This window comes from Drosophila melanogaster, chromosome 3R (assembly GCF_000001215.4).
Source record: "Drosophila melanogaster chromosome 3R".
In the NCBI taxonomy this organism is placed as follows: Eukaryota; Metazoa; Arthropoda; class Insecta; order Diptera; family Drosophilidae; genus Drosophila; species Drosophila melanogaster.
Genome location: NT_033777.3, coordinates 22,183,035 through 22,209,718, shown reverse-complemented (window position 1 = coordinate 22,209,718; position 26,684 = coordinate 22,183,035). Strand labels below are relative to the sequence as shown.

General features: G+C 42.6%; 1 protein-coding gene and 1 long non-coding RNA gene across 7 annotated transcripts in view; one reads left to right on the top strand and one right to left on the bottom strand.

Annotated features, from left to right (window-relative positions):
* SKIP (Shal K[+] channel interacting protein) overlaps nt 1-26,684 on the bottom strand; it is a gene marked incomplete at its 3' end in the record, with an annotated part of 162,297 nt that overhangs the window by 86,408 nt on the left and 49,205 nt on the right. The window lies entirely within an intron of this gene.
* Nucleotides 242-14,740, top strand: lncRNA:CR45224 (long non-coding RNA:CR45224). The gene is made up of 2 exons (NR_125231.1): nt 242-569; nt 14,240-14,740. It is a non-coding gene; the product is annotated as a long non-coding RNA:CR45224 (long non-coding RNA).

The window sequence follows — 26,684 nt, the reverse complement described above, 5'->3', positions numbered from 1 at the left end:
AAACGGGAAACGTGACAACACTGGCATCAAAGTGGCAAAGTGTCGCCATTTGCATTTTTAATGCACTTTACCCTGCAACTCGGCGCGTAAAAATAATTATCAACTGAATCGACGATGAGTTGGCGAAAAACCGAAAGACAGACAGCGGACCTACCGATTGCAGTGAAATTTTTAATTGAATTTTCTCAACATGCGTGTCAACTCTAACACTCTGTCAAAAACACACCGTACATTTTAGGAACACAACAAATTTCAATTCAATTTTACTTTCAATTGCAGTTAATTGCTCGCCCGCAAGCTAGAAAAGGAAAATGAAATGGAAAACAAAATTTAAACTCCAGCACGGACAATTTATGAGTGCGGCAGAAAATTGTACTTTTCCTTTTGGCACACTTTAACACACAATGGTGGCGTCTCCTCACCGGCTCACCTGCTGAACGCAGTTAACCCCAATTACGGGCACAAAGACCAAGACCCGGCCCAGACAACCAGACAGACAGACAGCCAGCCAACTAGTAGCTCTGGCAGTAGTTAAAATATTTAAGCCACAACACGGCGTGGAGAAAAATGTAAGTAAGATGGAATGCTGCCGCAGGCATTAAAATAATAAGGATAAGGAAGCGGTTGTTAACCACGAAACCGCTCAAAAATGAATGAATGAATGCCGGCCAGGAGCCGGAGTTGCTTGTCCGGGCATGGAGTCGCGTGCTCCATTCTCCATTCTCGATACTCCAGGGCGAAAGCGAGTGAGTGACTCCTGAGCTGAGCTCCTCGTTCGGACTTTGTTCATTATGCGTTTCCTGTTTGCATAAGACCGAAAAAGCGAAAAACCCGTAGTAATTGTTCTCCGCCACTGCGGCTGGCAGTTGGCGATACCTTCGGGTGGGTTGCTGCCCCATTGTGACCGGCGTTAAATTTCGAAAGTTTGCCCTGCCCTCCTGCCAACTTCCAACTACCAACTGGCTTTTCCGCCTTGAGGCTATTTGACAAAATGAGTAAACGGAGCGACACGGCGGAAAAAAGTGAAAATTGCATTGCTGGGCGACAGGAAATAGGCGAGCGTTTTCATTTTCCCTCGTTTTTCACTTTTAATTATGCGAGCTAGATTTCAGTAAACAAGGAAGCGGATTAAATTGAATATACAATGTTAAGGCAATGGATGAAAAAAAAAAAACACATAGTATTGAAAAATAGAGGCGGGTTTAATGAAAAGATTTATTTTGGCCAAAGATATCAGCTTTGTTTCTTACAATACATTTTTTTTCATTTAACTTTCAAATTATCAAAATTTTCCCGAATCTTTTCTCACTCCAAAGGGCATTACTCAATGACACCTGGCTTACGACACCACTTCACTCATTTATCTTGCCCCCAAAAACGAACTGTACCCGAATATGGGAGGCACTAATGAATTCACCTTACCGAAAACTGTGCCACATTTGCCTGATTAGCTTCTCAGCTGTTGTTTCTCGTGAGGCTAATGCAATCGCCTCCAAATTGATCCACCTACTGCCCACCGGCGACTGACGACTTACGACCCACTTACACAGCCAAACGGGTCTCGACAATGAAATATATTTTTAATCAAGCCAAATCGAATTCAAAGCAATACACCGGTGCCTCATTATTTAGGCAAATGTTTGGCCATTAACTACACACAAAACACCCAAAGAGTCCGATGGATTCGGAGGTGACCCAACCACTCCTGGGACCAAAAATTACAACCCAAAAACAAATTGACAAATGTTGCCACTTAATGTGCCGGGATAAAATGTTAAACAATTTCGTGTTGCATTCACCGTATGCCAAAAATATACAAACTAATTAATAAGGGGTATACTAAATCGGGGGAGGAACGACCAAAAAGGCAGCCCAGGGAATTAAATTGAACGAGTGAGTGAGTGACTGCCACACGCTGGATTTTATTTGATTTTGTAAAAATTTAATTTCAACAAGGAATTCTTCTCTTGGGCGGTAATTTTTCAACGCTGTCTTCGCTGTGAAGTGAGTGACTCGCCGTGACTTCCTTCAGTTTGCCAGCAGAATTTTGCATTTTGTTTGAATTATTGCCTTCATTAAGATTGCGTTGTTGATTTGCCCAGCCCTCTGCGTTATTTCTTTCGTTTTTCATTTTTTCTTTCTTTTTTTTTTTCTGTGAGCGACAGCGTGACTCCACCTCCATCCATCCTCACATTTTGCGTATTTCCCAGAGTTTCTTCTTTGTTACACCTAGACCTGATCCAGACCGGAGACGAGACGACCACACCACTTCTGGGCCTCCCCGCTGCCCAATTATTTGGGACTGTTGCGACTGTTACACATCTTGAATGTTGTGACTCTGCACTTGACAATAAATTATATTCAGCGAACTGTGGGGCTTGTATTTTTAGCTTAATTGTGAATGAAGTTGATCTGCCTTCTCGTCATGTGCCGACATGTGCTCACTCCCCAAGTTCAATTTTTTTTATTGCATTCATATTTTTTTTTGTGGTTCTGCCTACGCGCGTATAATTGTGCGAAATTCATTCACTTGGAAAATTTGCCAGACTGTAACCGCTCTGAAGTAATAATTATGCGAATATTCTTTCCCCCTTCCTATGCAAAAGTAGGAAATGACTTGTTCTTGCCGCACATTTGATTGGCATTGTGGAGAGGCTATCAAGGAAAGTGCTTTATTACTTTAGTACTTCAAAATTTCGGTTAATTAGTGGTGGTATTTCAGGCACTGGTTGGGAAATACACGGATTTACTAATATATTTCGCTAGATTTGCTAGATCTTTCAACTCATTCTATTTGTCAAGGAAATTAGTTTCAGTTCTTATGGTCTGCTACAATTTCACTACGCTAGTTCTTCCTTTAAGCAATTGTCTAAGCAAGGCATTAGACATTTTGCTAAGCAGCTTAGGAAATAGTTTTGTTCCTTCGCCAGAACTTGGCCAGAACTTACCAGCCAGAGAAAGCATTCAAGCTGGATGAAGCCAACGACCAACAAAGCTGCACAAAGCACGAGAGCGAGTTGCCATTAAACCACTCATAACCCAGATACTTTAAGAGGGTGGTGTAGGTAGGTGGTGGTGGAAGTGGAAGTGCTGGCAAGGAGGAAAACAATATGTACAAATGGAATGGCCATGGGGAAAAGCGGGGAAAAGCAGGCAGCTTGTTGGCCGGTACTTATGCCAAATGCGTTTGCGATTTGTGTCAATAAACGCAGAGCAGGCAGCAAACTCCAGTGGCAGAAGGAACTCGAGGAGCGAAAGAAATTTCTATTATCTGTGCAAAGTGTGCGCGAAATTGAAAATTGCAGGCTGTCGTCCTCCCATCGTCCTTGTCGTCCTGCGAGCGGCGGAGGGAGCGCTCTAAATTTTCATAGCCATGCCACTTGATAAACCCTAATATGACATTATGGCAAGGGGGCGGAACGCTGGCGCCTTGTCGTATGCCAGCATTTTGTAAAATTGCAATCGGGCTGGGGCTCGGATTCACGGGAAATCCCCTCGGCGTTGCATCTCCGCGAGATTGCAACGTAGAATTGCAGCGGAGCGCAAGGTTAGGTTGTGTGTGCATAGACGCAACAACATGGCAACAAGTTTACAAACACATTGTGGTTACGCGCAAAAGTCAATTACCATTTTAACTGACAGTTCGGTCCTCGAAGCTGCCGTTATAGCCACATAGCCGTATAGCGATAGATATATATCCTTCATAGCCATAGCGATATATATATATCTATATGCCAAACTTAACCTGCAGCAAACCATTCGATGGGCGATGGGCGCTGGGACGCAGCATTTCAGTCAATCAGTTGGTAATCGATTTTGTCTGGGCGGCATCGAAATCGAACTCGTTCGATACTGTGCAAAAAGTTCCACAAGTTTCAAAAAAAAAAAAAAAAAAAATTTCTTAAAATTAATTACGTATTCTTAAATCTTGTAGTTAAGTATGAAAACTAATGGTAGTTGGAATTATAAAGAGTTCAAGAGAGCTCTTTCGTTTTTTATCTTCACAGCCCATTCCTTGACTTATCAGTAATGAAAGTCGGACTATTTTCTAGCCACTTTTGTTTCAGTGTAGTTCAGGTTTGCGTTCAGGTTCTGGTTCTTGTTTGAGGTTCGGGTTTGGGTCTGTTGCTTGAGGTTAACAAATATGCGTCGACTGTTCCCGCTGCTTTTTACGCACAATTTTCCTTTGGCAAAGTTGGCGCTCAGTGGCTGGCGCGTTTGTCGAAATTGAATGTAAATATTTATTTTTATTTGCATCCGACTGCATGCATGCGAGTGTGCGTTAGTATCTGTATCTGTATCTGTATCTTGTTTGCCACTCGACATAATTAGACGACGTCTGTGCGATTCGCATCAGAGGCGAATGGTATAGCTTTTGCTCGTACCGGCTGCGGTCTCCGATTGCAAATGATTGCAAACCCGTCATAGATTTACAATATTTACCCATGCAAATTGCCTTAAGCCACAGACTTGGACGGCACGGGGCTATGGGGATGGAAATTACGGGGCGTCAACCTTAAGCCGGGCATTCATAATTGAATTTTCATGTTTGCCACACTGCCATTACTATTGCTGCAGCATTTATGAGTTGGGAAATTCTAAAAAGCCAGAATTATATAGTTAACGATATATGCGAGTATGTGAGCAGAGTGTTTGGAGCAACACACAAAAACACAGAACGAAAAAAACCAAAAAAAAAAAAGAAAAAAAGAGCGTACAGAACTAACAACAAACAGCAAGCGGGCAGACACGCAATGTTGGACAGGTCCTGCAAAGGGTCCTTAACTGCCCGTTTGCTTGTTTTAATAACATAATTGAAAAGTGCTCTGAGCAAGGTAAATGGAATGCAGACGGCAGTTGGCAGCTGGCTTTGATTACAGGGGGTGGTGGGCCATAGGCTAAAGGATATATATTATGTACACATATATATGCGTGTGTGTGTGTTTGGTAATGCTACCCCTATTCCCAATCGGTATTCTGTATCCTTTAGCCGGGGTGTTGGTAATGGTGTCGATCGCGTGTTGTGGCGCCTTGTTAACAGGCGTTTGTCCTCTGTTTAAAAGGTTGAGGTTTATTAGCGTGAATCAATAGGCAGGCAAGGGAAAAACACACAACTGGCAACCGTAATTAACTGCAATTTCATTCGCGATATTAATTCGAGCTGTCCAGCGCATTCCTTCATATTTAATTCCCATCCATCTTGCTGCCCCGTGTCCTGTTCAACTTCTCCGTCTCCGGTTGAATAATGAGCATTCCTGGAGGGCTCTCTGGCAGAAAATTGAAACTATTTTGCATACCATTGGAAGCATTTTAATTTGAATTTCTTTCCAGCAAGTGATCAGCCATGGACAAGGCGATTTCCCTCCCGCATTTCTCCCTAATGGCAGTTTCTGGCAACATTAAGGATAATTGTTGTAGTTAGCATGTACTCTGGCATTTATAATGTGCTTCATTTCATTTCCCAGACCCCAGATCCTCACACCCCCCTTTAGTTTTTCCGCTGCATTCTCCATTTTGAAATACTTGGCTCGTTCTTCGCTCTGCTTTGCATATTTCTCTATCGCTAATGATAAAAATGTTGATTATGCTTTCTTTTTCTTTTTTTTTTTGCTCTTATTGCTTTTGGCTCTATGGTGTTGATTGCGGTTGATTATGTTGGCTTAAAGGGAATAGGGGAAACGTGTATCATGGTGGTGCGCTTGTGTTGAAAACCGAGGGTGAATGATTATTCTAGGTGTTAATGGAAATCTTTTCACGCGGGTGTTCTCTAGAAATAAAATTCTAGATAGGTGTTCTAAACACAATTTGATTACAGAATATTCTCTTTATTCTGCCTCGCCTTCATATAAATTCCCTGACGAATTGCATTCAACTCCACTCATATCGATGGAGTTGAAGATAAAACGAAACATACATCAACATGCCATCATCATCACTCCAGAAGCGTTTCCAAAAACCATTCCATTAGTTAACCCTCTCATCTTTTCGACCCTTCCGCTAATTACAGTCAATATGCCACGGCTAATTGCCAAAATGTGAGAGTGCACAGTAAGAACTTATTAGGCCCGAACTGCGCGGATTCCAATTCGGATTGCCTTCCATATCATAATTTCCAATGGCAACATTGCAAGTCAGTGCCGGTAGTTTGTCGATGGGCAGACATATATGTAGACATGAAAGTCGAAAGGAGGAGGACCGGACGGACCCAAACAAATTGACGTGCCGACACATCGACTAATGGACATGACTGCACTACATGGCGAAATCCCCAACGAACCCACGCGGCAAAATGGAGGGAAATACAAATTGTAAGCTCGCGCCACCGAAAATGATAGACAAATGCCAAATGGAAACGGGGAAAATTCGCGCACTGCAAAGTGAACGAAAATTGCTCGCTTTATGGTAAAAATTGCATAAATAAATCATGTTCTAATATTGCACTTGCCCTTGCAACAATCTGTCAGAATGGGAGTGCAGCGCCCACAGGAAGCGGATGAGGAAGCGGATGAGGATGAGGATGAGAATGGCTACGCGAGGATGGGTCCTGCCCGTGCAGACAATGGATCCATGGGATCCTATAGCAGACGAACAATGAAACAGGAAGGGGGTTGTTCGGGGTGTTCAAAGTACGAAGTGTGCTCCAACAGTATGGCAATGTCAAACCGTGGCGTGAATGAGTGCGCACAAAATGGCGTTTAAGGCCATAAACAGCAAACGAGTCGGCGGCGTTAAAGGAAAGGGTTTGGGTCAATGGTTGGTTTGAGTTTAGACCATGGCAAACCAATCGATGCCAGGCCATAGATAGTGCCGAGTCATCTACTGTCGACCGTTCGTCCTTCTGCACTTGACAGCACTCCGCATCCCGCTCGCTGACCAACCGATACCAATCCCGAACCCAAAACGGGAACCTAGACCTCAACCTGGACTCGATTTCGCAACTGTACACTGCAAAAACAAAAGCAGACTTAAAATATTTTCAAAGCAATATCAGGTCAACATTCATGCTCATGAAACCGAAACATTTCGCTCAGTGCATGTGTACGAGTATCCATGTCGGTGTCTAGCGCTTGTCTGACAAACTGAATCGCCTGTCTGTTTTGGCGCTTAATTCGTCACTAAATGAGATTTTTTTTCGTTTACGGTTCGGTATTTTTTGTTGCAGTTGGCTCGTTTTTGGCCATTGTTGTGCGCCATCGAAATTGCTATTTTGGTAGCTGAACGAGCGAGTTCCCACTGGCTGGGCCTGCACACGAGGCTACCGTTTCTGTTTCTGTGGCTTTGGCATCGCCCGAGTGGCTAAAATGGCCATGGCCGGGCGGTGCAGAGTGGTTCGATGGTTTGGTGGGTGGTAGAGTGGGTGTTTGGTGGATATCGCCTGGCGCCGACAGTTGCAGCCACTTTGCAATAACACAGCGTGAAATTGCAACGCCAAATCGAATCAGTCCGCACGGGAAATTCGATTTTTTGTTCGCTATGTGCGAGGATGCAATGTGCCACTGATGATGCCCTATGCCATGCACCATTCTGCTCCTCCATTTGCGGAACTGGGGCTACTGCTGCTGTTGCACGTCGCGTCTATATAGCACCACTATGGCTACTAGTCTTTTGCGGGCAATCAGACAGCAGCAACAAATGTCAGACGGAAGCCGCGAAACGGAATCGGAGTCCAAGTCCAAAAACTATACAAAAAATGAAATCAGCATTGCAATTTCGAGGCAAAACAATTTTCGGTCAAAAGCACTGTTGCTGCCGGCGAGATAGACATAAACAAATCGGAGATACCCTGTTTCTTAAATACATTCATTTGCCACTTTCATTTTAAGTGCCAAAAAAAAAATGTAAAACAAATTTAAGTGCTCCAAGTGTTGCGATTGTTTTCAACATCTTGGTGACTGGAGAAGTTTATTCATTTATTCATTTATCCGTTCTTCCCTTTGCCATCCTTCAACTATCCGTCAGCAGCAGGACGAAATGAAATTACAAAATGTGTTGAATGTTCGTCGCATTCTTTTGTATCAGTTTTTGCATGCCATCCAGCCAGTCAGACTGAGTGCCCCACCATTTCCATTCCCATTCCCATTCCCACTCCCATTTCCCGCTGGCATTGTGGCATAAATTGCTTATTTATTGTTTAAAATGGTTTCTGGTTGCTAAACGACATTTTCAGCGCTGCTGGCCATTGTTGCACTGCGATGGCCAAAAACAGGTGCCAAAATACACGTGTTCGAGTATCTCTCTATCCGTGTATCTCGCTCCTGTTAAGCAGATTTGAATGTCTGGCGAATGTGTGAGTGGGTGGGTGTGTGAGTGTGGCGAAAAGTGGCATTGTTCTATACAAACTATAAAATTTCGGATTGGAAATTCGCCGTTTGCCGGCATTTTGGCTTTTGGTGGCGCACTAACCAATTCGAGGGAAATGCCAAAATTGATGCTTGATGAAGCAGTAAATTAATTTGGACATTTTTCGATCCATTCAACTTGACATATGTGTATGAGTTTGGCAAAATGCATGAGAGCTGCTAAGTGAGGTATGCACTAAAATTTCCGCCAAATGGTTATTTATTAGCATTTTTCGGCGACAATTTCTCATCAGATGCTCTAATGGTAGCTTTTAGATAATTTATTGAATATTGAATATATTAGTAACAATGCATTTCAGATTAAGCTTTATTATTTGGTTCATATAAATGGATTTCTATCAATTCCAAGCCAAGTGTCAAAAGCTACTCCACTTTGACAGCTATTCGAAGGAAGAAAATAAAACTGCGCATATGTAAATTAAATGAAATTGTTCCCACACGACACGATTGAAGAACCGTTAAGATCATGTCCCCTTAACCAAGGATCATCCAATTTTGGCCAACTCCAGAGACGGCATTGCCAATCAAGCGGACCCACTGCATCGGCAACTGCAACCGCAAAGAGGAGGGAAAACTGCATAACGATATGCAAAATATGCAACACAGATGCCATATCGGCTGTCAGTCGTCAGAGGCAAAGTCGGAGTTGATTTAAGTTGAGTTGAGTTGCGTTGCGACGGGATGAGGAGACAACAGCTACGACGAAGACGACGTCGACTCCTGTGGCAGCCTCCTGTCGTTTTGCGCCCAATTACGCCTTCAAATTGAGTGATAAATGTCTCGGCGATGGCACATAAATAAACTTGAGTTAAATTTATTACACAACCCACACAAAGACTTCATAAAAATGCAAACTAAATGAACTATTAAAGGAGGCGGCATCAGTCGGCGGCGAACATGAGAAAACCCCCCAGTTGCAACAGCAACAGCAGCAGCAGCAGCAGCAACAGAATTGGAAAAACAAACAAACAAATGAAGAGGGCCAAGACGGAAAGCGCTCACTCAGAAGACAATTGAATTGCATTGGCATTGGCTTTGGCAAGCAAAACAAACAAGGGGCACCAAACGGATCGGAACGGAACTGAGCTGAACCGAACCGTAGTGAAACCAAACTGGACTTGGGTGTGAGAAAAAATGCAAATAAATGCGCAAATAAAATGTGCAATCAACTCGGAGATGGCGACGGGCGAACAGCGACAAGCGGCGACTGAAGCCGGCAAAGTGTGAATGTTGCGCATGCGCAGCAAAACTCCGGCATTAGGGGGTTAAGGGGGCTTCTTAAGGGACTAGGGGGCATTAAGGGGCTCGGAATCCCACCAGCAATCCAGCCAAGTGCGCATCAATTAGGCCGCCAGGAACGGCAGCACGAACTGCAAGAGCCAAAAGACTGACCAAAAGATAAAGCAATGTGCCACGGGAACCCCAAGCTGCAAGTTCCAAGTGGCAAGCTCCGGAGCACAGAACACAACAGCAGAAGCAGCCCCACAAATGAATAAAACGTTTAGATAAACAAATACAGAAGAATGCTGAAACGCTGTTAAAAGCTACAAAATGAAGTGGCCGTTGGCGGCAATGCAATGCATACACTGCGAAAGCAAATCGCGATTTAATTAGCAGAGCGAATCCCATATAGAAATAGGAGATTTCCATTTTGAATCCTTAATGTAAAAACTAAGAATACTTATAGTTGTTACTTTCAAATTAAGGGTTTGTACAGTCTACAAAACGCAACTTTGTCTCTGTTTGAAAAGTGGTTAAAAACCTTGCAATAAGGAACTTGATTGAAGTTTTATTGTCTGCAGGACATTAATGTTGGTTACTTGGTTCCAGTGTTGATCCTATTTTCTTTATTCTTAGTGTACCAATCTTCGAACACAGATTGAAATTGGGAACAGGGTTTGGATTGAATTGGGTATTGGAATTCGTATTGGAGTTTGAGCCTGCTTTCGTTTCGGTTTGTTGGTACCGCTTTCCACCACCTGCCCCCTCCCCATTCACCACCTCTCTTGCCACAATTTCAATGAACATGCGCGCACACAGTTGAAGAGCAAACAAATTTATTACGCGCCGTTTGAACAGCGCATAAATTTTAACCCATGTGTGGAGGTATGGGTTAAGAGGAGCGAACTGGAATGGAGCGGGAAGCGGGGAGGGGCTCCAGCCAAGTCACGGCTGACCAAGATTAACATACTCCGGCGATTCAAATGGCGGTGGGGGGCCGCCGTCCGGTCGAATCTGCGACTGAGAAAGAGACGGATAGATGGGCAGCGAAAGAGAGCGGTAATCGATCGACGACGGTTGCGTGCAACTTGCAGCGTGCGTGATTTACAAACAGCGCCACATTTGGCAAACATTTACGGGGCCGCGAAACTTGTCTCGATGGAAACTACGTAAAACGATTTAAAGCTGAACACGACCAATTTGTGGATAGTCGTTGGCTCTGGTCTTGGACCCTTTGCAAAAGGGCGGGCACGACGGGGGTGGGGGCAGGCAGGGAGACCCCCGCTGGTGGGGCACTGCTGCGATGCTGTATGCCACACATTTCTCATTTCGGCGATTTATGTGCGGCCCCGAACAATCGTTTGTTGATTTTTCTGAATCGAAACGCACACAGCGAAAAAGGGAACGCATTACCATATTAATGCTTTTCGTCTTTCCTCCTTGCCCTTAATGTAATCAGTTCGATCAGTGGCATCATATCGATATCAAACATTTACATATTTAGAATGGGTGTGTGTAGTGTGAAACATTCGAATTTATGCTCCAATATCAAATCGAAAAGATTGGCATATAGTTTAAATTTTAATAATAAATATTAATATTTTGTAGCTGTGTGGTGAATCTCTTGTAAAAGCATTTTTCTCTCTGCACTTTTGCCTCCCGCCCACTGTTGGGTAATTCGATAGCTTTAAGGGCGACTAATTTTCAATTTTGTGAAATTAATATATATAGCGTTAGTTGGCAGATTGAATTTCCAATGAATTTGCCTGTCCACAGAGTCATTTACAGTTTTCCAGAGCTTTTTCGTGTTTATTTTATGGCGGAAGATTGAGAACTGCGGGACCTCACACTTGAAAAAACATGCAGCGCTGTGACATTTCGATTTATTTTTATTGATTCTCAAAGGGGAGTTTGTTTAAGTTTGTGGAATGGGGAGAGGGGGTTGGGCATAGGTGGGGATAAAGTGGTTGGAGGTGCCGAGGTGGCGATGCTCTGAAATGCAAGTCAGGCGCCGATGGCACGCAAGTGATCATCACACCTTGATAAAGAGGAGGAGTTGGAGGACTACAGGGCTACCCCATCTCAATGTCCGGCATGAGCCCCAACCCAAAACTCCAATCCCAACCTCAAAACGTATCGAATTTTTATTGAAATGCAGCCGAGTGCATCTGTATGGGTGCCTATCTGTATCCGCATCGCAATGTGTCTGTGTGCGAGTGTGCGTGTTATCTGTGAACTGCCCGTGCATTTGTTACTTTTATGCTTGATTTATTGACTTTATTTTATGGCCGCTTGATTGGACACTAAATGAGTTTTTAAACTCCCTACGTAGCGGGGCGGGTCTTATCAATTTTTGATTCCTCCATTTTGCCCACAGCCCCCCTCCGCTGGCGAACATTTCATTTGTACGAGTTGGAAGTCGGTTGGTTTTTGTATTTTCGGTGGAAGTTGAAGTCACTTACGTTTTACATTTAACCCACGTTTCGATTTTAATGTCTGACAAAACGTTTCGATATGGCCTGAAGAAGGTTTTGGCTTTTTCGAGTTGGCTTAAACAACTTACCTGAAACGAGAAATAGAGTGGAAAGAGAAATGTTAATTAAATTGTGTGTTTTTTGTTATCTTGAATTCCTGTAATTGCAGTTAAAATAAAAAGAGCTTTAGGGGCTACAAATGAGGTTCATTTGATTGCCCGGCGATCAATCAAAGTTAAGTGGTTGGATGAGAAGTTTTAATCGCGGTATGCGATGTTTTCCAAGGGTTGCGGTATGTTTCGCATATTTTATGTTTATATTTTAAAGCTTTAATGCATCACATAACTTTTTTTTTATAATGCTCTTTAGCTTTTAAAAGAAAGTAGCTACTGCAAAGGGTTGCATAACTTCAATTGAAACTGCCTAATAGCTTTGACTACCGGAAAAACGCCATTTATCAACAGTCTATAACTAACCTGTCCCACTTAGCCCCGTGATTGACAGACAGCCGTCTTAAGGCTTCGATACGCACTGTATCGGTCCACACATCAGAGACCCCAACTCAATTTGAATATGGCCCACGCAATGTAATTACAAAACGAACATCAAAGTCGTGCACAGACATAGACATTCCCATTTGCCTCCATTTAACCCTCCACTGCCTACAAAGACCTACAGACACAAAACATGTTAACTATAATTAAACATAAATATCAACAGCAACACAAACACAAACAACAATCGACAGAAAGTCAACGCGGCAGCGTGAATAGCAAAAATGTCCATCAAACAGTGCAGACTCTCCAAGCAAATGACGCAGAATTCTTTTTAATTAAACATAAAATTACTTTGGCGCTGCCACAGAAGAAGGCAAGGAGCGGGAGATAGTGCTGCTGGGGCGAATAAATCAAATGAAATCTACTTGGGCAAACAACTCTGTGAAGTGGGAACTTGGAACTTGGATCTGGTTGGTTGGTGGCCGCGAGGAGTGGGAAGGGAGAATACTTTATAGAGGAGACAGCGGGGTGCCGTCGTTTGGTTTCGTTCAGTCTGCGGCACGTAATAATCATTTACATGAACACTCGCATAAATGTCACGTTGCTGCGATTATAAAAATAACTCGAAACTCCAAACTGCGGAGGAGAAGTCCGGGGTTGACTGCGACTTCGGTTTGCTCTGCCCGTTGGCAGTCATAAATTAATGAATTTTTATTTGCTTATGCAATGGGGAAAATTGCATTCGCACACCACTGCACCCCCTCTCCCAGCCGCTATCTATCTACCAGCTATCTATCTATAGTAATGAAAGCATATCCTGCTTAAAAAATGGGCCGGGCAGGGGCAACAAAAAAGAAAAAAAAATAAATACCCAGACGGGGATAGACCAGGTGGAAAAATTCAATTTCCAGGCATACGCGGAGCGGAGCTGAGGTTGAAGCTGGAAAACAAGTTGCATCCGCAATTAAGTCATCAAGTTGCAATTATTGCCATAAAAACGAACAAAACGCAGGCAGCGCTGCAAAAAATGTGGCCACGCATGAACGTGAGATGCTGCCGGGCGGCTGAGCCTGAGCTCTGACTTTGGATTGAGTTTTGTGAAAAATTAAAAAAAAAAAGGCCAGTAGTAGTCGCTATAGTAGGTCTATCGAATGGGCAATACCTCGCGTAACATAAAAAGGCAATTCTACCCTTTACAACATTTACTTTAGTATGATTGAAGTGAATTCTAAGTATTTGAAGATATCAAACCAATGGGCTGTTGATAAAACATTTCTAGGTACGCCAAAGTTGAAACAGTATTTAAACAACTGCACGCCCTCTGGAGCCATCGATGCCACATACCCTAGAAATCCCTTTGTCCAGGGTATCGCAACGCACGGTGAGCCCACAGATCTGGGGTGTTGCTGGCTCAGCGGGACAGCGATGAGGGCAGAGCAAGTGGGACTGCGACTGATACCGATACTAAAACTGAGGCTTGAGCAAACAAAGCAAATGCAACATCGTCAGGCGAGAGATACATATTGGCGGGCGCAGATACAGCTACAGATACAGATACGGATACGGATAACCAGATACAGATACACGCGCGAGCGGCGGCAGATAAATTATTTTTCTTGACTTTTTTACTTCTTTTGTGTTTTGCTTTTCTTTTCATCTTATATTTTTGTTTTTTTTTTTCACTCAGTTGTCCGAGACGAAGACGTCCAGCAACTGGTTGCTCTTTGGCTTAATTAAAAGCTGCAGCAAAGCCCCGGATTGTTCCACGGATTCGGATTCGGACTGGAATTGAATCGCATCGAATCGAATTGGATCGGATCGGATCGGACGGGATGCGTTGCAATGTGATGCGATGCGAGGCAGTGTGTTGCGTTGTGTTGTGTTATGCTGTGTTGTTGCCTTTTATTTGCTTTTCATGCTGCGGTCGCTGAAATGACACTACAATGTCTTCGAAATGAAAATAAATACGCTCGAGTCGGGACCTGAGTGAAGACCGCGACAACATGAGGCAGCAACATTGGCAACAACACGGTCCGCAGCTCCACAGGTCCACCACCGTCGACAGTCCGACCTGGCTACATGTTACACATTAAACCACATCGGTATTGTGCCCACCGAGCTGCCCGATTAAAGGTGTATCCACACACACTTGAGGTCGCCGAAATAGTAATTATGTTGAATAATCATTATCATGAAAGACGAATTTCTGAATATCATTTTAAATGTTAAACATTATTATACAAAGACCCAGGATTGTTACAATTTTCAGAGATAGTACTTAAATTTAGTCGTTTGAATCTATAATTGTTATTGATTAGAACTAGTTTTTGGAAAGTAACATATAATTCTAATAACTTGACCAGTACTGTGCTGGTATATCCTCTTTATTTTTTTGTTCTGTTTGCCTTTGAGATTTCGCAGCCAAGCGCAACTCGGCTGACAATGACTTTGCCCTTTTTCGCCGGGTTTTTATTGCGGCCGCATCGCGCTGTGTTTTATAAATCTCATTTTCAAGAGGATTTGTGTGCCTGTCAAAATGTTGATGTTTCACAAAACACTCGCCCTCTCGAAGCTGCAGACGCAGCCGAAGCGAAGCTGCTCTGCTCGATTTCAATCATGATCGATTTCATTTTCAGCCTCGGATTGTATTCTTTTTTATTCTCTTTTTTTTGCTTCTCGGTGCGCGTTTTGATCGCCGCTGTCTGGGAATTATACGATTTCGCTGCATTGAATTACCCCGTCAATGTCGACAGACTTGGCCCAACTGACTCTGACTTTTGCGGTCTTTAACTCTTGGCGCTGCGGCCAAATTACAACAATTTGTTTGCCTTATAAAGTTAAGCCCAGAACAAAGGCCGCAGCCAACACACAATCATCATTATCGAAATGTCATAAAACCAAATGAGCGGGCATTATTCAATTTTAAACAACGCACCAACCGGGCATCATCATCCGCGTTCGCGTTCGCGTTCTCGTTCTCATCCTCATTCTCAGTCTCATCCTTGGGGTTTTTATCCCAACGGAAGCAAAAGCGGCAGCAGCTGCCAAACAACTTAATACAGACAAAAGCCATGAGATGAGTCTGGCTTCCCTTAGCCGGGGATGGCTGGAATGGATGCCGAATTCTTGGCCAGCCGAAATAAATGTTTCAACTGCCTCGAATGCCCTTTCACTGCGCCTCCAAGAAAATGCTCGCTTACTTGCTTGCTTTCGCGAGGAGTAACAAAATAAAGAATAATAAAAAAAAAAAACAACAACGTAGGAATACAAACAAACAGCCAAAAATTAAGCATAATTACTGACAGCAATCGAGGCGGCCCCACACACAGGCGGCGGCCAAAACCAAGGGCTACGTGAAGGCAGTCCAGGATCTCAGACGCAAACTAAGGGATGCACTGTGAAAATGGCCAAGCCAATTGTAATACCAAATTTAAATGAGAAAAACAGTAAAGAAACACGAAAAGTATCGAATAATAGATAAGTGCAGATGGGACCTATGTTTCATTTAATTAGAGAAGAAGTTATATTGAATCACGTTTTTTTTTTCGAGTGCTGGGCTGGGCCAAAACGTTTTCATTAAAATTGCTGCCTTGGCCAATCTGCGGGCCACGCACAACAAGAGCAGCAGGAAAATAAAACTAAAAACAAAAATACTCGGAGCTTGCTCCGTAAAATTGCAATTTGGCTGGCCAACGAAACGGAGTGGGACAATTATAAGCATGACAAATGAATTTCGCATTGGGGCCGGTGTTCTGAATTCCCTGCCCATGCACATGCCCATGCCCAAGTTCCCAGGAAAAACTGTCAGTGGAGGATCAGTGGCGTTGAGACAGATCCGAAAGATCGGAGGATCAGAGGATCTCGGTGGATCGGTGGATCGGGTCGCAGCTGTTGCCGCTGGGCACACACCTTCAACTTGTTGAGAGTTTTTTTTTTTTTAATTTTTTTTTTTTTTGCATCTCCGGCTCGTTCCGTTCCGTTTCGTTTCAGTTCGTGCGTGTTGCGTTTTATATGAATAATTGCATCAAGATTTTTGCCAACTCTTTTGCGGTCGACTGTGGCAGCTGCCCCAACGGCCCAACTGCCCAACTGCACTGGACACATCATCTCTGTGGACATTCAAGGTGAATTTCAGTTGTGTCGACCGCAGACAACGTGACAGGCCCTCGACCACCATGAATTGCGAACTGTAGCCGTAGATGCAAGCAGCAGACTCGAGACCCGTCTGTCGCACCCATTTCAATTTAATTCACATTTTCAGCACATTAAAGAGTGCGGGCTTAAAGCTGCGGAATATTCATATTTATGCTTGCGGAATTTTCGTACTTATTTTCACACACACCCAGACACAAACACACACATATGAGCTCATGATGCCTTCGCACTCAAATATTCTCCTTTCGCTTTTTGCTGCCTGCCACTTTGCATTTGTCTGACGCTGCGTATACTTGATTTTTCTCTTCTCTTGCATAACCATATCTCAACCTTTTTCTTTTTTTAACTTGGCCACCCACCCCTCATCATCACACAATATCCTTTGGCATGTCGACGCTTTTTGCATCTTTCATGACGAAAGCATTTCATGTTTTTGTTACCCGCCCTTGTTTTTTCGGTGAGGAAACACAGAATTCTGCATATTTTTGGCATTGAAAGCGGTCCAAGAATTACAAACTACAAGCGAGATGAAACAGATGTGCAGCTGAAGAAATGGGTTTCCTAAAATGTTCAACGGATATACCTTTCTACAAATGCGACCAATTGCTCATTTAACAAATTTAAAGCTGTACAATGTTTTATTTAACAAAAAAAAAAAGACCCTTTCAATATTTCAATAGTTGAAGTCTTCACATCAACCTTTTTGCCAACAGCCATGCCTGTCTTCACACAGAAACGCACATTTTTGGCATTCATAAAATGTTGCAACGAAACCAGCAAACCAGAAGCAACAAAAAAGAAAAGCTAGAGAGGACACAAACGGGACATGAAATTGTTTTGCACATAACAGCAAGCAAACAAACATGAAAAGGGATATGGATGCGGATAAACGAATATGATTGCCGCGGCATGTGAAAAAAGCATAACTGAAATACTCTTGCCGCTTAAAACAAACAGGCATAAAAAAAACTGAAACAGCCAAAGGAGCACGAACTGGGCATTTTGTTTGTTTTTTTTATTTTTTATTATTATTACGTTCTTGCCCTTTGAAAGTAAATTTGAAAAAATATTTTGATAAAACCAAAATGTTATTTGACTCGTTAATGTAATGAAAACGCCTTGCTAAAAGGATTAAATTTGCATTGCATTTAAGTGAAAAATGTCGGCGTGCAATTATTATTATTTCGGGTGCATTATTTCGGTTGTGGGTTTCAAAAATGTGGGAAGAGATTACTCCTTAAGCTAGAATTGGTTTTAATATTGTATTGTTTTTTATATATTTACTTTCAACGGCTAATTGATCCCAGCTTTAGAGTTATAGCCATCTCTAGGTGGGCCATAAAAAATATAGTGAAAACGGCATGATATCATTCTATATATTACTCTGCTTTGGGTATTATGCGTAGAGATAGAGATAGGGCATGTGGCCTTATAAGGTGGGGACTCCCTGCTGAATATTTTATGCGTACTGCACGTGTTTGTGTTTTAATTAACAAAGGCAAGTAGCGGGCAACAATAAAAGGGCCATATTAAATTGGGTGCGTGTGTGCATAGATGGTTTGAATGGGTGGATGGGTGTGTGTTTGTGTGTGTAAACGCTGTTAAAAGTTGCCCCATTAACCGAACTCCAGTGTGCAGCAACTAGCGACTTCTGTTTTTCTGCGGTGCTGAGTGATGGCTGATTTGCTGCCTTCACCTTGGCGCTCGTAAAAGTGTAACAAAATGTTTACCAATTAAGTAAAGAAAGCAAAAAAAAAAAATAAAATACGGAACCGGAATGCTGGATTAATTGCGTGGGATTATTTAAGTGCGTTTTTATGCATTACCATTAAGTGCCGCATAGAGCAGCCATAGTAGCGCAGCTCTACGAATTCATTTCGCTGCAGATTTGGAGGGGTGGGGGCGAGCATTTTTGGAATTTGTGGAGTTAGCGGCTCAGTGGGTCATAAATCAAGTGCCGTAGGTGTTGACGATTCAGACAAGTTAACAGGCTCACACCAGGCCCATTTCCCAGCTGCGTGTGTTTGGAATATTTAAATTTTCAGCAAAGTGTTGCCTAGTTTTTGGGGTGTAGTAATTAAGGCTCATTAGCGCGCACACTGCGTATATACAATATAGTTGTTTAGTTTTTTGTCAAGACAACAAACTTGATGAATGGTTGCCCAAATACCGGGCCATTTATCACGAGTTCTTGGAATCTTAAGCAAGGCAATTATTGCTACTGTCGATCAATAAAATTAATTATTACTTAAGCCTCAGCCTAGATTACTGATGAAATTATCATATTATATTGCCATAAAGTGGAGCAACTGAAGTGTGGCAAACTAAAATCATTTGTTATGCATTGGCACGTTCCGTTTGGCAGGGACAGGCTGGGATTTTTCACGCCATTCCAACATTGATTTCCCCTTTTAATTAGTATTTTAACCAAGCTGCCGAAGGATTATTAAGCCTGCGTTCAATTTTCGCATTTTTATTAATCAGCTTAAAAAGTACGTTCGCATTTGTAGATAAAAACTATTTTCGATTCAGTTGCTAATACTGCGTGCGTTTTTAATGCAAATTTGTGGTTTCATGCATGCTTAATTGCAAACCCATTGGCAGGCATTTATAATTGCCATGTAATAAATTTCACTAAAAAAAGTTATGAAAAAATTTAAGCTCTAGCAAAAACAATCGATAGTTAATTAGCCTTTATGCGAAGGCATTCCATTGTTGTATTGTAGTTTTTATTTTTGAGGTTTCGCAGCATTTTAATTGCAATGGAAAATTTAGTTATCCATTCAGGATTCATTAGAATGAATATAACTATTATAATAATTATTTGCAGACCAAGTTTAGCTTAGTAAGTTGATGCAGCTGACATTGTTAGGCTGTTTGTTAGTCCAACAGCGATATTTCTTTCATATCCCGTTTTTAACTTAAACAGCTTCAATTATCTATTTTTATTGGCTTTAAAAAGGGTTTTTTTTACATTTTAAATATAGTCTGCCTATCCCTTTTTGTTTCTTTTTCAGGTGAAAAGTCAAACAGAGTTTCAATTAAGTTAAATACTTCAACTAAAATTGAACTAAAATGCAATACAAAAACGTGCAGAAGGTCGGTGCTTCATCAACCTCATTGCACTTGAAAATCGAAAGCAATCTATAGCAATTGGATAACAGTGAATAAACGCTAAGTGCGATAATTCAAACTTGAAAATATGAAAAGCGAAATTAAATGAATATATAAATTCGACGAGAACCCACAGTTTTGTATCCCTATCCGTGTTACTGATTACTGTAAGCGATAACTACTGTACTGGATAATAAACACATCCCTTTCAAAAAGGATTCATTTTGCCCCTGGAGAGTCTAACATTTTAGCATCCGCTTCATTGGCGCTCATCATTTTATTTGTTTAGACCATTGACGGTTTGATATCCGTGTGTGTGCTCAAATCGATATGGAATTTTATTTCTTCTATTTACAGTTTTATTACACATTTTATTTTTATTCCACTTACACTTTTTTTTTTATATTTGGTGGCTGCCCACCACTCATAATGAAAATGGTTTTCACAAGTGGCCTTCACTCTGAAGTACAGTAACAAAATAAAAAAAAATAAATAAAATGGGAAGAAAAAAACCCGCAGAAAATACATATAAATCAAACAGAATTGAAATCAAATTTTTTTTTGCCTGCTATATATTTGCACACATAATATGCGCCTTAACGCTCAAATACGCTCTCAATTGTCCAAATTTTTGCAAATCTCTGTTCGGCACAAAAAAAAAAAAAAAATGGGGAAGAGGAACTCAAGTGCAGTCTGCTGGGGGCATGGCAGTTAAGTGGCTCCGCCAGTGCAAATAAAAATTGTTATACAATATAAATAGAAAATAAAGATTCTTTTTGTATTTTTTCGCATTGTTTGGCACTCGTATTTTGTTGTGCGGGAATTTTTCAAGTTGTCTGCCGCCAGTTCGGAAATATTTAATTTACCAAGCAGTATGGGTCTGAATATTTCCTTTTGTCTGCATTTCTCTGCTGCCGCTGCTGCTGCTGGGTGGTTACCTTTGAAACGCCGCCGTATGTGTGGGAGTTTCTTTATGCGCCATAATTATGTCATTTAAATGCAACAAGCTCCATGCGAGCCAGTCCTCCAGTCCTCCAGTCCACCAGCTAACCAACCAACCAACCAACCAGCCAGCCAGTCAGTCAGTCAGTCAAGCAGGCATCTCCTCTGGGGCGGAACGATAATTCATAATTAAAAAAACATGCAACTTGCTCATCTGCCGTCAAAGGGAAGGAAAGAATCATTGCAGCAGCACGCCTTGAGCCAGGCTCCAACTTTGGCTATAGATGTGGCCTCAGTTCAGCATCAGCTTGAGTTTCAGTTCAGTTCGGTTTCAGAGAATAACCAAAAGAAGTGGAGCCCGCCCAGCCTCCTTTACTTTGCCTTTTTTTTCACGAGGAGTATATGGCGTGGCGCGCGACTGTTAATTAAATGAGCGAGCAGGCAAACGAGCAAACGACTGATGGACGTGAGCCAAGGATCCACGGATCCGTGGAGCCATGGGTACAGGGACAGGGCCGGCAAAACCGGGCCAGGCAACAGATACCAAGGCGAGCGAGTGGGTGTGCGGCTAAATTGCTAAATGAGATTTGCCGAGGACACCCGCATGCAATAGCAAATACACACACATACGTTTGCCGGCAGACAGACAGTCACATGAGGCACAAAGGGTTAATAGTGCATAGTTGCAAGTTGTTTGGGTGTCATCGTCAGCGTCTAAGCCAACTTGGTCGCTGGGAGTTGCCTTCTAATTAAGGCCCAGAGAACGGGCAAGGCTGCACTCAAAAAATTGACATTAATTTGCTTACTTCATTATTTAGAAATTCAAAAAGAGAAACATGATTTCTGAGGGGTTTCAAACAGAGCTGAAACTTTTGCCTGAGTCTTTAATTTTAAATATAACCCAAGTAAAGGGAATAAATACTTATTTTCCAGTTTCTTTTGACGTTCTCATATACTTTTTTTTAAGTGTAGGTTGCATGCCAAGTGTGAATACCCCACCCTATATGCCCCTTTCTCACTAGTCTGCGGCTTTTGCATTTTGTCGCTCATTAGTTTATTGCCGAAAAAAGAAAGACGGTGCAGGCAGAGCAGAGCCCAGCACATAGGAGAGAACAAAAGCCTGACTTGGAGTTCAACTACCCGGCGACTGGGGCAATGCGGGTTAATTGCCAGCCAAGGATACCCCCCGTTGGCTCCTGCCCCTCAGCCCGCGGCTTGCCACACAGCTCCTGCCAATTAGCGGCATGCGGAAGTTGCCACTTCTCTGGCTGCAGTTTTGCTGTGTGTATATTGGGTGTGTATTCTTCGGCATTAAATCACTGGTAACTTTAAGACTTGTCAAATTACGCATACGACGCGCTGGCTCCCCCGAAGCCACGACCCCATCCATTTGCCAATCAAACACCGAGTTGTCAGCATAAATCTTGGACCCACTCCACTCCACCACGACCAGGAGCAGCAGCAGCAGCAGCTCCACCACCATCGGCACCACCAATACAATCACCACCACGGGTGTCTTTCTGGGCCGCGTTGACAGGCCTCGAACGAACATGGGGCGTTGATGCACATATGTCACATGATAACAACATGAGGTCCATCCAACAGCCGGGCCAAAGTAAATATAAATTTAAGCAAAAATCACCCGGCTCCATGTGTAGGCGGTGCGGAGAGGAAACCAAACCGTCAGAGAAGCCCTACAGACAATGGACCAAAACCCAGGGACCAGACCCCAGACAGACCATGACTTGACTGAAAGGTGTTGCCAACTGAATTGAAGGCATGTCCATGTAATGCAAACCGAAATAAATAAGTAAAAAACCACAGCCAGGTACACAATGGAAAATCATAGGTTTCTTTAATTTCTTCTTTAATTTATTTCTTTTTTAAGCTATTTTCAGTAAGCAGCCAAGCAAAAGTGTTTTAGGTCTTTTTCCCAAATATGTAGCTTCTTGATTCACATAATTTATGTAATTTCACATTATAGCAAAGAGGAATTTCTTTTTTCTTTTGTGTGCGCAGGAGGAATGCCAGTAAAAAACTAAAGCCGCCTCATAGTTTGTTGCCTGTTTTGGCATGTGTCAAGCCAAGTCTTCCAACGAGCTCATGTCCATCAAATCAAGGCGCTGCAGGCGCCGCTCGTAACTTCCTCTGTATATAATTTCTACTCTGCCCGATTTTGTTGCAATTAATTTCTAATTAAAGACAGCCTCGAAATGGGTCAAGAGGTGCTGGGCGTCCGAAAAAAAATAAACCCAACCAAAAATCAAGAGAAGGAATGAAAACTAAAGTGTAGATGGGGCAAAACAAAAAAAAAAAAAAACCGAAACTGTTACATGTGGGGAGCTTGGCACGATTAGCTGCAGCCTAGATCTCTTGCAGCAACACAGGCACTTCATTAAATATTTAAATGAGCATCCTGTTTTCTCTTTTTTTCTGGTTTCTTCTTCACATCTCTCTGCTCTCTGCTGTTTTTCCACCGCTTTTTTTCGAGTTTGCAACAAGCAGCAAACAGCACCTACACACAAAGGGAGGACGACTGCCTCTGCATATGCAGATTCATAAGCAGTTAATTAAGGCCGAGCGGTGGAGAAGCGGCAACCGAAATTGGGTCTGGAGTTTGGGGCAGGGCAGTGTTGCTGCTGTTGCTGCTGCTGCTCCTGATGCTGCTGCTGTGTGGCAGCAGCAACACATCTGCAACTACAATCAACAAGCGAACAGAACAACCAGCAACACACAAAAAGTGAAAACCATATAAAAATGGCTTTTGCCCCAAGCTGGGGCCGTAAGTTTGGGGCAAGGCCTCCTCCTTTTTGCCGCTGGCTGTTGGCCGCCGCTGCCTGCGGCTCAGACAGTCGTGCCACATATTTTACACATTTCATTTTCACTGCTGCATGAATTTATTTGGCAATAAGAGCAAGCCGACAGACCAACATACAGATCAGAGCAGAGTCAAGAAATTGCACGAGGCCCTATGAATACATTCAAAGCATTCACATTTGCACTGCGGAAAAAATAGTTCTACAAATAGCAATTAATTGGGAACAACTGGGGCGCAACAAAACAGCTTTAAGAATATGCAAAATACAATATATTATTCATTAAATATCAAAATACGTAGTTGTAGTGCCATTTATTAATTCAAAATTTTTGCTCACTGTATGTTTACAACCGTGCGAGAGCCCGGGTAATTTTCATATGTACAAGTGAAATATTATTTATAAAATTCCTCGCCCTGTTGGGTGGGCGTAACTGCGGCACTGCGCTACGCCGTAAATTATGTCATTTTAGACAAGTGCGCCACGGCGAATTCGTTTTTAGCATATGGATATGGATGCCTCCCCCCCCCACACGCTCATTGAGATTTTCGCTTTATGGAATTGGGTTGAGTCCCGTCTCAGTCTGTGTTGGGTGTTTTATGGATGGAGCCAGGATGGAATCGTTGGGAATCAGGGGGAGTCTAGGGAAAAAAGGGACTGAAGCTGAAATTATTATGCATTTTGTCTTGCCTCTGGAAACGAGGATTGAAGTGCTCGACTCGTGGTGGCAGGGCATGCGAAATTAGTTGGCGCTGAGTGGAGTGTTTGGGAATTTTGCGAGGCAGTGAGAATGTATCTGGGAAATGGAGCTGCAGTTGGATGCTATATGAAAATTGATATGAATTGGGCCTGAGCAGCTCAGACAGCTGTGAAGTGACAACACTTTTGATAGACCATGACAGATGGAACTGAATTCATACATACGTCTGAAAATTGTTGCTTAATTGTCATGATGAACCCAACTCGGTCATGGCATATTAAACGATCGCAAATGAGAAACGTTTAATAATGTTAGGAATTTTCAAAGCATTTAAATAGAAATAAATTGCTTTGCAAGTGGGTGCATCAAAAAAGAAGAATTTTAAGTATATAGAACACATATGGGAACACATTTACACGAAGCTAACTTTACATAATGGTATTTTCGATTATCTTCAAGACTGCATACTTGATGTGCTATCTGTTATCTTACACACTGCTCAGAGTAGTTGTATCCGTGGGATATTTACAGTATTCTGTTTATTTTAGCATTATTTTGATTAATCCCAGCATTTTGTGGTAGCACCTTCCCATGAAACCCATTCCCACATACAGCAGACCAATTCAATTTTCGTATCTTATCGGCCTGACCATTCACAACCTAAGCGATCCGACTCCATCTCAATTTTCGCTTAAACAATCCGACATATATACCCCATTTAAAGGCAGCTAAGACCCACAACCACTTCTCACACCTCTTGGTCATGGTCTTCGAGTCCAGTCCCTCTGCCCGTTTAGAATTTCAGCTGCAACTGCAACAACACTCGTCTGCTTACTAATGTCAACCAATTCATTTCATTGAGTGCAATGCGTTGGCACCAAGGAACACGAACTGGGAACCGGAGTCTGGATTCTGGAGACTGGAAAGGAAGCGTCCGTGTCCGAGTCGGTTTCTGGCATTTAAGGCGCATGTTCTTCATTGGCTTAGCCTCAGGGTCAAGTTCAACGACAACCGAGTTGTAAATGGAAAAAAAAAAGCAGACACCCAGATGCAGATGCAGCGAAAAAAAGGGTTAACAATGGTAAAAACATATTTAAAAAAAAAATGCATCTATTTTTGGAGTTTTAACTCTAAAATGTTTTTTCAAAAGGAAATAAAATATACATAAGGATTCTAAATAAAAACCCCGTACTTAACATTGCAAGGTCACACTTTAAACTAAGTAATATATACAAATCAGATATGGTTCCAAATTTTCGCCCCGTGTATCTTTTGCTACGGCAGTCGTAAAGCGTAGCCAAAGCGTTTGCATATCGCATATCTAAATGAGGTGATGATGCTGCACATATCAGCAGAGATACAACGCAACAACATAAACATTGCCATGGCAATGGACCAGAACTGAAGTCTCGGGTCTCCTCCGATGAGCTCAGATGAGAGACCCGGCCGAAAAGGAGGCTCAAATGTCCACTTGAGTGGGAAGCTTGAACATGAAATGTTTGCGCAGCCAAAGCAGCAACAACAACAACAACCGCCGGCAACTCTGGGCAGTGCCAATTATGAAAACTGATATGCTTGCGAAAACCCGTTGATGAGCGAGCTTCATCCTGAGCATCAAAGCGAAGCGAAACGAATCGAATCGCCAGAATGCGAGTCGTCAGGAGATAAGATTCCCGGTCGGCGCTCGAAATTCGGCTGGTTATTGGACACTCCACAGATGCCACGCGTCTCACAATCAACTAAAATTAATTAAGCAGCCAGCAGGCAGCCGGACAGGCTAATGAAAACGTAATATTATCGAGCAAATCAAGGGGCCTGGCAAAGGATTGGATTTAAGAAGCAGCCGAAAGAGGAGCCCAGGCATTAAGTTTGGTCAGTAATTAGGGCTTAGGAAATATATGGTTGCGAAATGGCAGGCCATCTTAAAAGTACATTTTGTTTCAAAACGAACTAAAAGAAAGGCAGATGGTCACACTGGTTCTCCTAAAAATATGCCTCTGATCAATGGTCTCTTTCCGATTGCTGGAAAAGTAATTAAGCCAAAGTTAAATGCAAATAAATAAATGAGAACTCATTGTTGCTGCAGTTGCTGTTGCAGTTGCGTCTGCCAAACATAATTCACTTGAAGCAACATGCAGGGAAAATGCCAAATGTCGTCGGTGCTCCCTCCTCCGCCAAGTGGAAATTTATGACCCCCAGGCGAAGTCGTTGACTGACCAAAAAAAGCCAAAGAAAGAAGGAGAAAAAGGGGAGCAGCCACCGCAACAACTGCAACGGATGCGATGCAACTGAATGGTGCAACAATGTCAACCGAGGGAGGGGCCGCAAGGGGACAAGTGTCCCTCCAATGGCTGCAATTTATGTGCAGAAATATTGTTGAAATTGTTTGAGTTTAACAACTAAAT